Source organism: Gadus morhua, chromosome 13 (genome assembly GCF_902167405.1).
Source record: "Gadus morhua chromosome 13, gadMor3.0, whole genome shotgun sequence".
In the NCBI taxonomy this organism is placed as follows: domain Eukaryota; kingdom Metazoa; phylum Chordata; class Actinopteri; order Gadiformes; family Gadidae; genus Gadus; species Gadus morhua.
In genome coordinates, this window is record NC_044060.1 from 27,479,330 (window position 1) to 27,492,203 (window position 12,874).

Genomic DNA, 12,874 nt, shown 5'->3' on the forward strand with positions numbered 1-12,874 from the left:
GCCTATACCAATGGTTCCCTATGCAAAAATGCCGATTTTGGACGCCCCTAACGCGAGTAACGCGTTTGGTGTGGCCGCACCTTAAGGGATAATGTATAGAATGCCGGTCAATATTGGGAAAATAAGCCCAGACAGGGCGAACAGGACACCGACACGCAGCGAGGGTAATTGCTTCCCATAGAAGGGGCTTAAATTCGACCGGCGACGTTCTATATATTATCCCGCTTATTACACGGCTACTTGCCAAAACGAAAAAAATACTTTACATGGTGTGGCTTGTTATAATTTATTTGTTACCAATACCATCATTCGTAGCGTTGATCAGCAGAGAAATAGTCTGCCAAAGACGTTGACGTCACTTAGCAACCGAAGACGCTGGGTTTGAAAAGTTACCGGACCTCTTGAGGAGTGATATCAAAGACGTCATTATAGGCAAAAAGTCCTTTGTTTTCCTTGACAGCGGTCAATTTATATCTAGCATTCACCGCGAAGTTGAGAAGAGCCCATGCAAGTGAACGGAGCGTTCCACGGCATTGAGAAGACCCGTGTAATAATCCATAATAATTAAACTTTAAAGTGGTGGGTACAAACTGATTCATGACGAAATCTTGTGGGGACGCGTCCCCGGCGTAATCGACGCCTATGTGTGTGGGTAATGCAGCTTTTGTGTTCGATCCTGCTTCCTAATGGCTATGTGGGGGCAGCTTATGTGCTTAAAATACGTAACAATGCAAACAGAGGATGTACAGGTGTCTCTTTTAATTGACTTTATTTGTTAAAGTAGGCATTTTTCAGGATGGTAATGTTACATATTTTAAGAACATAAGCTGCCCCCACATAGCCTCTAGGAAGAAGATTCAAACACACAAGCTGTATTACCCTCACATAGCCACTAGGAAGCAGGACCGAACATATAAGCCGTAAAATACTGTACATAGCCACAAGGGGAGCAGGACCTTACTGAAGGGTGCAATAGCTGCTCCATCCACAGAAGGCAGCACCTTTAGATAGGTGAAGAAGCTGAGGCTAATACATCACACCGGCCATGCCCACTTCACACATGCCACGCTGACTTGACCCTAACAATCTCAACAGAGAGGTTGGACGCTAGAAACTTTCGGTAGCTCAGACTTGCGGGTTAGAGTTTTGATCAGCTGGGAGTCGCTCAGCACGTGTTCGACACAATTCCCCTCCTTTTGCCCCGTGGTTACCATTCCGAAATACTTTGACAGATAAAGTGAGTTAAAAGCGATCCGGATTGGACTTTCTTCGAAGAACTCAGCAATTTGGTGACCCTCGACATTCTTGGAAAGTACCGGGGGCTCGGGGACACGCTGCCACCGAGACGCACAAAAGCTCTTTGCAGGCGCCACTGAAAGGTAACGGAACCTGTTGTCTATCGACTAAACTCTGTAAAAGCTTAGTATAGGAAAGTTTAGGTGTAAGAGCTGGTGGTGCCTCCGTCTGGTTGCGGAGCTCCGTGGTTTTGGGCCTCGGGTTAAAACTCATAACAGCCGTGTAGTTGGACGGTCGCGGAAAACGCTAACAGATTTAATTAAATAATTATATTCAAGGAGCAAGGGGCCAGAAGTGTGTTTTTATGGGAATGTAGATCGACAGTATCCATCCCATCTAGGTCAGATGTTTGTACCGTCTGGAGACGTATTACAGCGGTTTATTTGTGTTTGACCATCAGGAGATGGTTAAATAGTGAGGGGACGGATTACTCGCGTTTGTATTACCGTATTGGTCCGAATATAAGACAGCCTTTTTTTCCCTCGAAATAGGTCTGAAAAAGTTGGGTCTTCTTATATTCGGGGTCTAGTATTCAGAGCGCAGTTTCTCTTCTTTGCCTCTCCCTTTAAATGTCAATACACATTCGCGGCCGCAGGTGGCGCCAGAAATTGGTTCCGGGAAGAAGTAGTCCAGCGTCCTTAACAACCAGACCGTTACCGGTGTTTAAAGACAGGCTGACCATTAGAGACAAGTGGCTCAAAAGTGGGTCAGGTCAATCAACAACAGCGGAGGAGCTATGATGCCAATTTTAAAATAATGGTCGTCAATAAGGCAGAGTCAAGTAACAACTGCCAAGCTGCCAAGAAGTTTGGGGTCATGGAGTGTAACGTAAGAAGATGGCGAGCACCAAAATAACGTCTCAAAGACGTCAACAGTCAGCGCAAATCCTACCGTGGTCCTCAAAGTGGCTGTTTCAGTGAGGTTGACCGGAGAGTTTTTGAATACGTCAGAGAAAACGCGCTTTGGGCGGAGCCGGTGGAAGCGGAGCAGCTGGGGAGCGATGACAGCGAGAGCAAACACAGCGGGGCAGAGGACGTGTGTGAGCGATAGAGAGACATCGGAGGAGAAGTTTGGCGAATTTTAGTTAAGTTTAGTTAAATATGTGGCCTGTATTTTTCTATGTTATTTAAAAATGTTCCCAATGTTGCTTGATTATTGCTTGATATTAATTTTGAATCATACTGTACATATTTTGCCTTGAAAGTGCTGTGGCCTTTACTGGCATTATTATTATTGTCATTAATATAACAAGTGTTTAATTCACTGTTCTTTGTTCTGCAAATCTGGTCTGCAAATCTTTTTTTCTAAATGTTTGTGTGGAGAAACGGGGGGTCGTCTTATAATCAGGGTCGTCTTATATTCGGACCAATGCGGTATTTATAACCGACTATTTGGGTTGATCGCCGTTACGGAGCGGTGCAGCTGGTCGGAATAGTCTTGTTACTTTATTAATCGGTTGCATATTCTCCCGTTGGCTTGGGCTTTGTTTCCCCTGAGGCGTTACCGCATGTTACAGAGGCGGTAAGGGTTCGAATGGGATCGGTTCCCCCCAGCACGGTAGCTTTAACACCATTGTGCATCTTCTTCTAAGGTAGTCTCCCTTCCGTAAGTGAGGCGGCCTCGCGCAGTTTTGACCCAGCTGCTTTGCAAGCTTCACTGACCCGCCGTGGCTACAGACACTGACTGGCATCTTATGGTACGAACACACCAAACGCGTACCCGCGTATAGATGTACGCGCGTAACGCAGCTAAAATGTTGCTTGACCATTTTGTGTCAAAAATTGTCCTACGTACGCAGCTACGCGCCTGTGGATTTAGGAGTCCGAGGAAGGAAACCCAAACGCCGCCGTGTTTTGGTGGATGATAGAGCTTGGATCGGGTTAGATTAAATAATCTCGGATATAAATAACAATAATCGGGTTAAATAACTTCACATGGTGTGTCTGGTGTGTTTCCAGCATTCGTAGTGTTGATCAGCAGAGAAATAGTCCGCCAAGACGTTGAGGTTGCTTAGCAACCAGAGACTCTGTCCATGCAAGTGAACAGAGCGTTCTCTCTTCGTCATAACTATCAAACCAAACATCCTTCACATTCACCGAGCGAACATTATGAAATTAAAATGCACATTTCTCGCTAAAAATGTTTCCATAAACGCATTTAATGGCATAACTATGTTACTATTTCCACCCAGAATAAAGAAAAATGTCGGCCGTATGCTTCTGTGCAAGCGTCACTACTCTCTGCCAGTGACGTCGAGATAAGCTCCACGCTGATTGGCTATTGCGGCTAAGTATCACGCGTATGAGCGTAAAAAGTTAAATTTTTTTAACTCCTCGCGTACGCGCGTATATGTACGCGCGTATATATATACGCCTCATACGCCCCTAACGCGAGTAAAATGTTGCTTTTACGCATGTAACGCATGTACGCGCCTCATACGCGCGTAAACCAATGGTTCCCTATGGAAAAATTGCAGATTTTATACGCGTCGTACGCGAGTAACGCGGTTGGTGTGGCCGTACCTTTATATCTCCTACAGAGATCCAATACAGTGCGTTTGCCCGAATATTAACTAGGACAATTTGCAAAGTACTTTGTTTTGTTTCACGGTTATTGGGTGAAGCACCGTGGTTTCGGTGTTCAAAGGAACAGCGCTTTTTGTTGACGTGTGATCCCTTTGTTAAAAGCACCAGTGCCGTCTTGTGGTTTGGGTGCCTCTGGCGCTGTTCTGTAGGTCGATAGACGCCATCTTGTTTTTTGTAAGGACCGCATGGTCTCTTGCATGAAACAATAGCAGCGGGGTACCCAGTTCAGGTGTTACCCCTCTCTCCCTCTCTCTCTACCTCTCTCTCTCTACCTCTCTCTCACACACACTCCCCCTCCTCAATAGGGGAAAGTGATTAACGCGTTTTGAAAGCAACAGTTGCATTTTGCGGCCTGTGTGCTCTGGCGCTGTCCTGTAGGGTGATAGTCGCCATCTTGTTTTCCTGAAACAATTGCAACAGGATACCCAGTTTGGGTGTTGATCTCTCTCTCTCTCTCCACTCTCGTTATATACGTTCTCTCTCTCTCTCTCTCGTTATATATGTTCTCTCTCTCTCTCTCGTTATATATGTTCTCTCTCTCTCTCTCGTTATAGATGTTCTCTCTCTCTCTCTCTCGTTATATATGTTCTCTCTCTCTCTCGTTATATATGTTCTCTCTCTCTCTCTCGTTACATATGTTCTCTCTCTCTCTCTCTCGTTATATATGTTCTCTCTCTCTCTCTCGTTATATATGTTCTCTCTCTCTCGTTATATGTTCTCTCTCGTTATATATGTTCTCTCTCTCTCGTTATACATGTTCTCTCTCTCGTTATATATGTTCTCTCTCTCTCGTTATATATGTTCTCTCTCGTTATTGTTGGGAAAAATAACCTGCTGAGTACATCACATGTACATTATAAATATAGCTAACTCCTACCCTAGCCTGATGAGCACATCTCATGCACGCATTACAATATAGTCAACTCTTGCTCTAACCCAACAAACACAAACATGATAATATATAGTCAGGTCAAGGCCGGAGCCGAAGGCCCCATCTCCCAGGCTGGCAGATGGTGGACACTCAGACAATGCACCAGTCATCCTCAAGAACGGGAGAGCCACATTAATTTATCACACAGGAGACATATTGAGAGCTCTTCCCCGTTAGGAGGAACCAAGAGATACCCCTGCCCACACCAGGGGCCTGAGAGCCACATTAAATTATCACAGGAGACATTTTGGGGGGGCACTCCCCCGTTTTAATTTATCACACCGGAGACACGAGGAGCTCTCCCCCGTTACGAAGCTCTCCCAGGGCCTGGGAGCCAATACCAAGCAAAACACACAGAACCACACACACCTCAAACGCACACACCTCATCGAGAGGAGGATACAGCATAAAAACTGTACCACACAGGGACTCTTCACCTTCTTCTGAAGCAGACCTTCCACGGAGGCGAAGCTCCGGACGAACCATCAGCGCTGATTAGGGACTTAGACATATTCGATTTCTCACGCTTTATGACTCTGTATAACCGTTGCCATTTTACTTAATAAATCCAAGGTCCTCGTGCCGACAGACTTTATTACCTCTCCGTCTCATTTCATCTGGTCCAGTAACTAGACAGACCGTTTTTCCCCACAATTTGGTGACCACCGACGTGATTTTTTCTGAATTGAACCGCAACTGGGAAACGAGAGACGGAGAGCGGCACGGCCTCGAGACCCCGGAGCACCGGACCGATTCCTGCAGTCTCACCTCGCATACGCCCAACAAAAGGTAGGCAGAACCTGTTGATAAAATCCAAACTCTGCATAGTTATATAGGAACCACATTAGGAGGTGAGACTGTGAGAGCGGTTCGCTACGGGATATCTCGTGGGGACGAATAGAGTTGCATTCCAGCATTTCCCCATAAACCCGATTGACCCTGAACGCGTGACACATCGAATATCGGCTCGTTGCATGGTGAAAGAATACCCTCGAGACCATAGGGCCTATAAGAATCGGTCATAGTGATACAAGACTACCGATGGCCGAGTGATGGATGCCTGGGCCAAGAGTGGAACCCAGAGGGATGCCTGGGCCGCGGGTGGAACCCAGAGGGAAAGAGAAGGGCCTATAAGAATCGGTCATAGTGATACAAGACTACCGATGGCCGAGTAATGGATGCCTGGGCCAAGAGTGGAACCCAGAGGGATGCCTGGGCCGCGGGTGGAACCCAGAGGGAAAGAGAAGGGCCTATAAGAATCGGTCATAGTGATACAAGACTACCGATGGCTGAGTAATGGATGCCTGGGCCAAGAGTGGAACCCAGAGGGATGCCTGGGCCGCGGGTGGAACCCAGAGGGAAAGAGGAGGGCCTATAAGAATCGGTCATAGTGATACAAGACTACCGATGGCCGAGTAATGGATGCCTGGGCCAAGAGTGGAACCCAGAGGGATGCCTGGGCCGCGGGTGGAACCCAGAGGGAAAGAGAAGAAAAAAAAACTAGGCTCGTTGCATGGTGAAGAAAATACCCTCGAGACCCTAGGGCCTATAAGAATCGGTCATAGTGATACAAGACTACCGATGGCCAAGTAATGAATGTGTATTAAATAATTCTATGTGGTAAGAAGGTTAGAGTCCTTTATCAGGGTTAGAGTCCCTTTGCAGAGGAAACAGTATGCCTGGCGCACGAGTGACACACAGAGAGACAGTGTGTGTGTGTGTGTGTGTGTGTGTGTGTGTGTGTGTGTGTGTGTGTGTGTGTGTGTGTGTGTGTGTGTGTAAGAGGCCCAGAGAGACAGTGACGGAGTGGCTGTGTGTGTGTGTGTAAGAGGCCCAGAGAGAGAGAAAGAAAGAGAACGAGCGTATTTGTGGGCCGGCTAAATATAGAAATAAATCAATCAATGATAACCCGGCTATGTGTGCAACGCTTGCTTGCTTTGTTATGCTCAACGCTATTTTACCGTGTCTGATGATTGTGGGTGCGGGACACAGAATGAGAAGTCTGTTGATATGTTTCTGTGTGTGCGTCTGCGGGAGACAGAACGAGAGGTCTGTCGATATGTTTCTGTGTGTGCGTTTAGAGGAGACAGAGTGAGAAAGGCTGTGTGCGTCTCTGTGCGCGTGTACGCAAGAGGTGATGTTTCTGTGTGTGCGTTTGGAGGAGACAGAATGAGAAAGGTCTGTTTAGGTGTGTGTGTGAGAGGGAGCGAGAGAGATAGCAAGGAGAGATATCAAGGAGAGCTAAAGTCGGAGGACGATCGAGAGGGACCATTTTCCCTCTAGACAGTTGGAGGTAGCGATAGAGTGCGTGTTTTTCTAACAATGAACGGTTGTTTCAGGACCACGAGAAGGGACTCTGTATGGTTTTCAGGCCCAGAGTGTAATCCCCTTTCCCATATGTGTAGTCCTCCCATTTGAGGTCCCCGTCCACCATATTTGAAGTCCTCTACTCCACCTCATGTTGTAGTTCCCCTTCCTAGAATTGTATGGAAGTTAGAACCTGTGAGGGTGTTTTGGTTCGGCCTGACGAGGCCTGTACCAATTTCGGTGGTCAGCTTCTAGTTTTGTGTATATAGAAATTTGGAAAGGGGGAGCAGTATTAAGTTATATATAATAAAGTGAAAAGTTAATTGTGAATGAAGGGACAGAAGGATCTTTTTGTGTGTGAGAGATAGTTATTAGGTCTTGTTCCATGATGGGGAGTTGAGGATGTTGCATTCCAGGCTTATCTGTTAACGGTCCTAGCTGCTGCTTGACCCTAAGGGGAGTGAGGAAGGGTGAGAGAGAGAGAACACATTTCCCCCCCCCATTTGTCGAGCTACACCATTCAGGCAGTACAGAGAGACACACTAACACACAGTACAGAGAAAGGAAATAGAGTGTGTTCAACTGAAAGCGTGTGGTGGCCATACGCCATAAAATACCACATATCCAAGGAATGCAGGTAGAGCTCTGTTGAGTTTTCAGGCTTTGATAAATTTGTAGTTCCCTGTCTGCCATGTTTGAAGTTCCTTGTAGTCTCTGTCCATAGGTTTCACCTGAACAACCCCTCTGCTGGCCGAGAAAAGGAACTACCCATGGTTTCTCTCACACCCAGCCCCCAGAGCACGCTCGCTTTCAAGGCGTTATGGCCGCACCCAACGTGGGAGGGAGACACAGAGAGAGAGAGAGAAGCCACATTCCACCCTTATCTGTTGTCTTGCACCAAACAGCACCCCGTACTGAGGAGGGAGAGAGAGCGTGTTCTCCCGAAGGAGGGAGAGAGAAACAGGGAGACACACAGTGGATATTCACATTATGGCTAATTTGTTTTAGTTTTAGTTTTGTTTTTTGTCTTCCTAGGACAACAGTTATCATTCATGATGATGAACATCGAAGTTCATGAGGAGGTTATAAGGACAATAACGTTGATACTTTAATAGGACAACAGTGATGCTAATCTAATGCAATTGGACTAAAGAATGTGTTGCTATTAACTAAGTGATTCATATTATTTTCACACAGGAAAAAATAATTGAATAAATATGGATATGATAAAGATGAGGATAATAATAATAAAAAAAATATATACATAAAGTAAAAACGTAATCTTGATAAACTGTACAAGTAGGACTACACCTATTAAAATATGGGGTGTATCTCTTTGGTCAAGGATGACAGGTGGATTGATGCCACATCTGCTGGGAAGGGATCCTACATGCTATGTTGTCAATTTGGATTCGGAAGTAGTGGGTTTACCTTTCAAATGCCACTACTGCTGCTGCAACACTTAAATAATTTTAACTCGGATAAATGACTTTTTGTTTTATAGTTTCCCTGAGGAGTATTCATTACGCACACACATTTGGCTGCATAGGGCAGTTGGGGCTGAAGACTCTGTCTCCATCCCTCCACTTTGCGATCTATACCACCATATGGGTGGGGATTGATTGTATCCCAGGTATGGCATCCTGCAGCGAGCCAGTATGGAAGGCTGGTTAGCCAACGACGGGTAAGATCCCACCTTGACACCCGGGACGACCTAAAGCAGGCACAGTCACGATTACTTGGCGGAGTCGCTGTGGGCACTGGCTTACTTGATCATGAAGTCACGAGCTGCAACAATCATAGGAAGTGCCGGGTTGGGTGTAAGGTGGAGGAGGAACAGGGGTCAGATATGTCAGCTCTGGCAGCAGAGGTGGTCTTGGAACGGGGCATGTCGCGTTTTATTTTATTTTATTTTACCTTTGTGGTATAGAAGCCCACTAACGCATGTACGTTTTTCGGTTTAGTGCATGACTTTGGAACAGCGTGGTTTCAGGCGGCTGATGGTAAACCCACCCATATTGGGCTTTGGTTTTGGACATACTGGTTTCGATTTCCCTTCCCAAAAGATTGGCTTTAATTTGCTGATGGTTAAGGTTAGACGTTTCGACGTTGGTTGCACCAACGGCGTTCTTAGATTTGCTTATAATTTAATGCGCATGGTTTTGACCATTGCGCAAGGGGGGAGGTATTGAGGAGAATTAAAAAAAAAAATATATATATATATAATAATAATAATAATAATTAGAAAACAAGGTTTTTCTTCACCATACTTGCAAACAATGATTGACATCCAGCTAAAATGAGTGTGAAATATATTAAAAAAAAAAAAAAAAAAACACAGTGTTCAACAGATGGGTAGAAGCAGTCCCATCAAAAGACCAAAGTGCGGCTACAGTAATCAAGTTTCGGACTAGAGAAGGCATGACAAGGTTTGGAATTCCGTCAGAAATAAGCTCAGACAAAACGTTTATTCAGAGAACACTCAAACAAGTGATTCAGCATTTGCATGTCAAATAAAGACTAGATTACGCCCCAATCCTCAACCACAAGGTATGGTGGAAAGAGTGAACGGGACGCTCAAGACAAAGAATTAACAACATTTGGGCAAGCACTAAATTGAATTGATGCACTACCCCTGACACGAATGAGTTATCGCATGAAAACTAACAGAACGACGCATCTAACCCCGCATGAAATGCTTAAGGGTCGACCCATGCCTTCACTTAAAGGTCCCATGACATGCTATTTTATGTATTCTTTAATATAGGTATTAGTGGGCAACTAACACAGTATTCAAAGACGTTCCTGAAATTCAGCCGTGGTGCAGAGTTACAGCCACTCCGAGCCAGTCGCACATTGAGCTTCCCCCAAATGCGCTGTTTCGGTGGGCGTGTCAAGGAGGAGGGTGGGGGTGTGGCCCTGAGCAGCTTGCAGCCAGGGACGGTACCATGCGCTCTTTTTACAGTGGATGTATCGCAATGGCGAGGCGCACACAGCCTTAAGCCGTGTTCTGTAAATATTCTAGAACACACGGGAGTCCTGGAGCTCTATATCTAAATATTATCATATAGCCTACACAGATATCTATATCATATAATACATATTATCACGGCCAAAAGCTGTGTGAGCCGATATTCCGACGTTCCTGGTTCTTCAACGTCCACATCAATGTGAATACACACACTGTAACGCAAGTGTTTCTTGTCGGTTCTTTGACGTGTCTTGTATTTCCACAACGAGACTGTCGTGGGGGTTATCTGAGCCATGGTTGAGAAGGAATTGGGGGAAAGGAACTTTGGTTTGACTCGCTGAAGTAGGCTACATGAACTGCGACATGCCGCGAGGCACCATCGCCCGGCAGCGGGCAGCCGGCAGCAGGCAGCGCGCAGTTCAGTCGACTTCAGGTTGATGTGAAAGTGGAAGAACCAGAGACGTCGCAGAACCCGTCAAAGTCGTTTGTGATTCATAATATCGTCTGGAGGCGCACACAATATGTTATATGATATAGATATCTATGTATTATATGATATTATTTAGATATAGAGCTCCAGGACTGTAACGCAAGTGTTGTACACTTCCTTGTTATTTGGATAACCGTTCTGCTGTTGGTGTGATGGCGCATAACGCGTCGGACTCTCGTCTCTGGTATTTCTACAACGAGACTCGTATTGGGGGTTATCTCAGCCAAAGTTGAGAATGAATTGGGGGGAAGGAACTTTGGCTTTGACTCCCTCAAGAACATGAACCACGACATGGAGGAGAAAGGGATTGTTGGCGGCGAATGTCTCCCGCTTGAGCCCCGCTGAGGGACCACCGCCGGAGGCGGAGGTGCCTAAGCGCTGCCCGGCAAAGATCCCTTTCTCCTCCTTGTCGTGGTTCATGTTCTTGACTTGAGGGAGTCGAAGCCAAAGTTCTTTCCCCCCAATTCATTCTCAACCTTGGCTGAGATAACCCGCAATACGAGTCTCGTTGTAGAAATACCAGAGACGAGAGTCCGACGCGTTATGCGCCAAATAACAAGGAAGTGTACAACACTTGCGTTACAGTCCTGGAGCTCTATATCTAAATAATATCATATAATACATAGATATCTATATCATATAATATATTGTGTGCGCCTCCAGACGATATTATGAATCACAAACGACTTTGTCGGGTTCTGCGACGTCTCTGGTTCTTCCACTTTCACATCAACCTGAAGTCGACTGAACCGCGCGCTGCCTGCTGCCGGCTGCCCGCTGCCGGGCGATGGTGCCTCGCGGCAACCGGCGGCATGTCGCAGTTCATGTACTTCAGCGAGTCAAACCAAAGTTCCTTTCACCCAATTCCTTCTCAAACATGGCTCAGATAACCCCCACGACAGTCTCGTTGTGGAAATACAAGACACGTCAAAGAACCGACAAGAAACACTTGCGTTACAGTGTGTGTATTCACACACACACATGTGGCGCTCGCACGGTCGAGTCTCATTGGCGGGCCAACGTCTCTGGGCGGGCCAGGCAGAGTAAGGGGAGGAGCCGAGATTCCTCATGACGTCATGAGCACAGACATTCCAAATCAGCGCGCTTGAGCCTCCGTTTTTTCAAAGGCGAGCAGAACAGCTAGTGCTCGTTTTACACCAAACGCAAGTTTTAGCCACTGGGGGACCATAGGCAGGCTAGGGGAACTCATATTTATGTTAGAAAACCTCACAAAGTGAGATTTTCATGTCATGGGACCTTTAACATTCGAGGGTGCCCAAAGGGACTTCCATTAGAGTAATTAGAAATAGAATTAAGGAAAATATGTTTGAACATCTAACTGTTGTACATAAGTTTGTAATTCCAGCAAGAGAAACACAAAGTTCCAGGGCCAGAGGAGGAGCTAGATGCAGACACGCCCGGAGCCGACCAACTACCCAAGGATGATGCAATCAGATTTCGGCAGGGTTTGAATCAGTCCTGTTTTGGTGGTCCACTATTAACAAAAATGTTGATTGGATAAATAGTATATACTATAATCAGCAACGTTTTGTCAATTTTTCCACGGATAAGGTCAAGGGACTATATAGATATAGATATGCTATTGGCAGAGCAAGGAGGGGTGTGTGGGATGATAAAGACGACATGTTGTACTTTTATCCCCAATAACACAGCACCGGATGGGTCGGTGGCCAGGGTGCTGGCAGGGTTACAGTCCCTCAGATTAGAGTTGGCAGAGAGCTCCGGCATTAATGACCCCTTCACAGGATGGATGGAGAGCCCAATGAGCGATGGGCGCTACAGGTGCAGCAGGTGCCATCCAAGCTTAACTGGGGATCGAGAGTTTGGACGAGGGACCACCAGAGGGGCCCGACCTGATCTGGCTGGAGAACATAGAATAGACCCCCTGCCCCACTGTCCAAGAGCCCCCACGCAATGCAGCGCACCAATACATGAAGATCACCTGACCCCCCCCCCCCCTCCCTTCCCCATCCCAGCCACTGCAAGCGGGCCCCACCACCGTATGCTGAAACCCCACCACCACACCCCCCTCCCCCCCCCCCGCCTGTGACGTGCTAGTAACCTCTCCAGGTGGGCTGCCCCATTCCCGTCCCCGCCAACGGCACCACCCCCCTCCCACCTGATGCACCCACGTCGCCCGGACCAGGGATCTGCGTTCCGGTACCAGGGGCTGCGGCCCGTTCCCTTAAGGCTTGAGGGCGCCCCTGGCTGTATTCGCTTCTGTACGCTTCACTGTTTTTAGCCGCTCCCATATCTATGCCCGCGTCTACGCA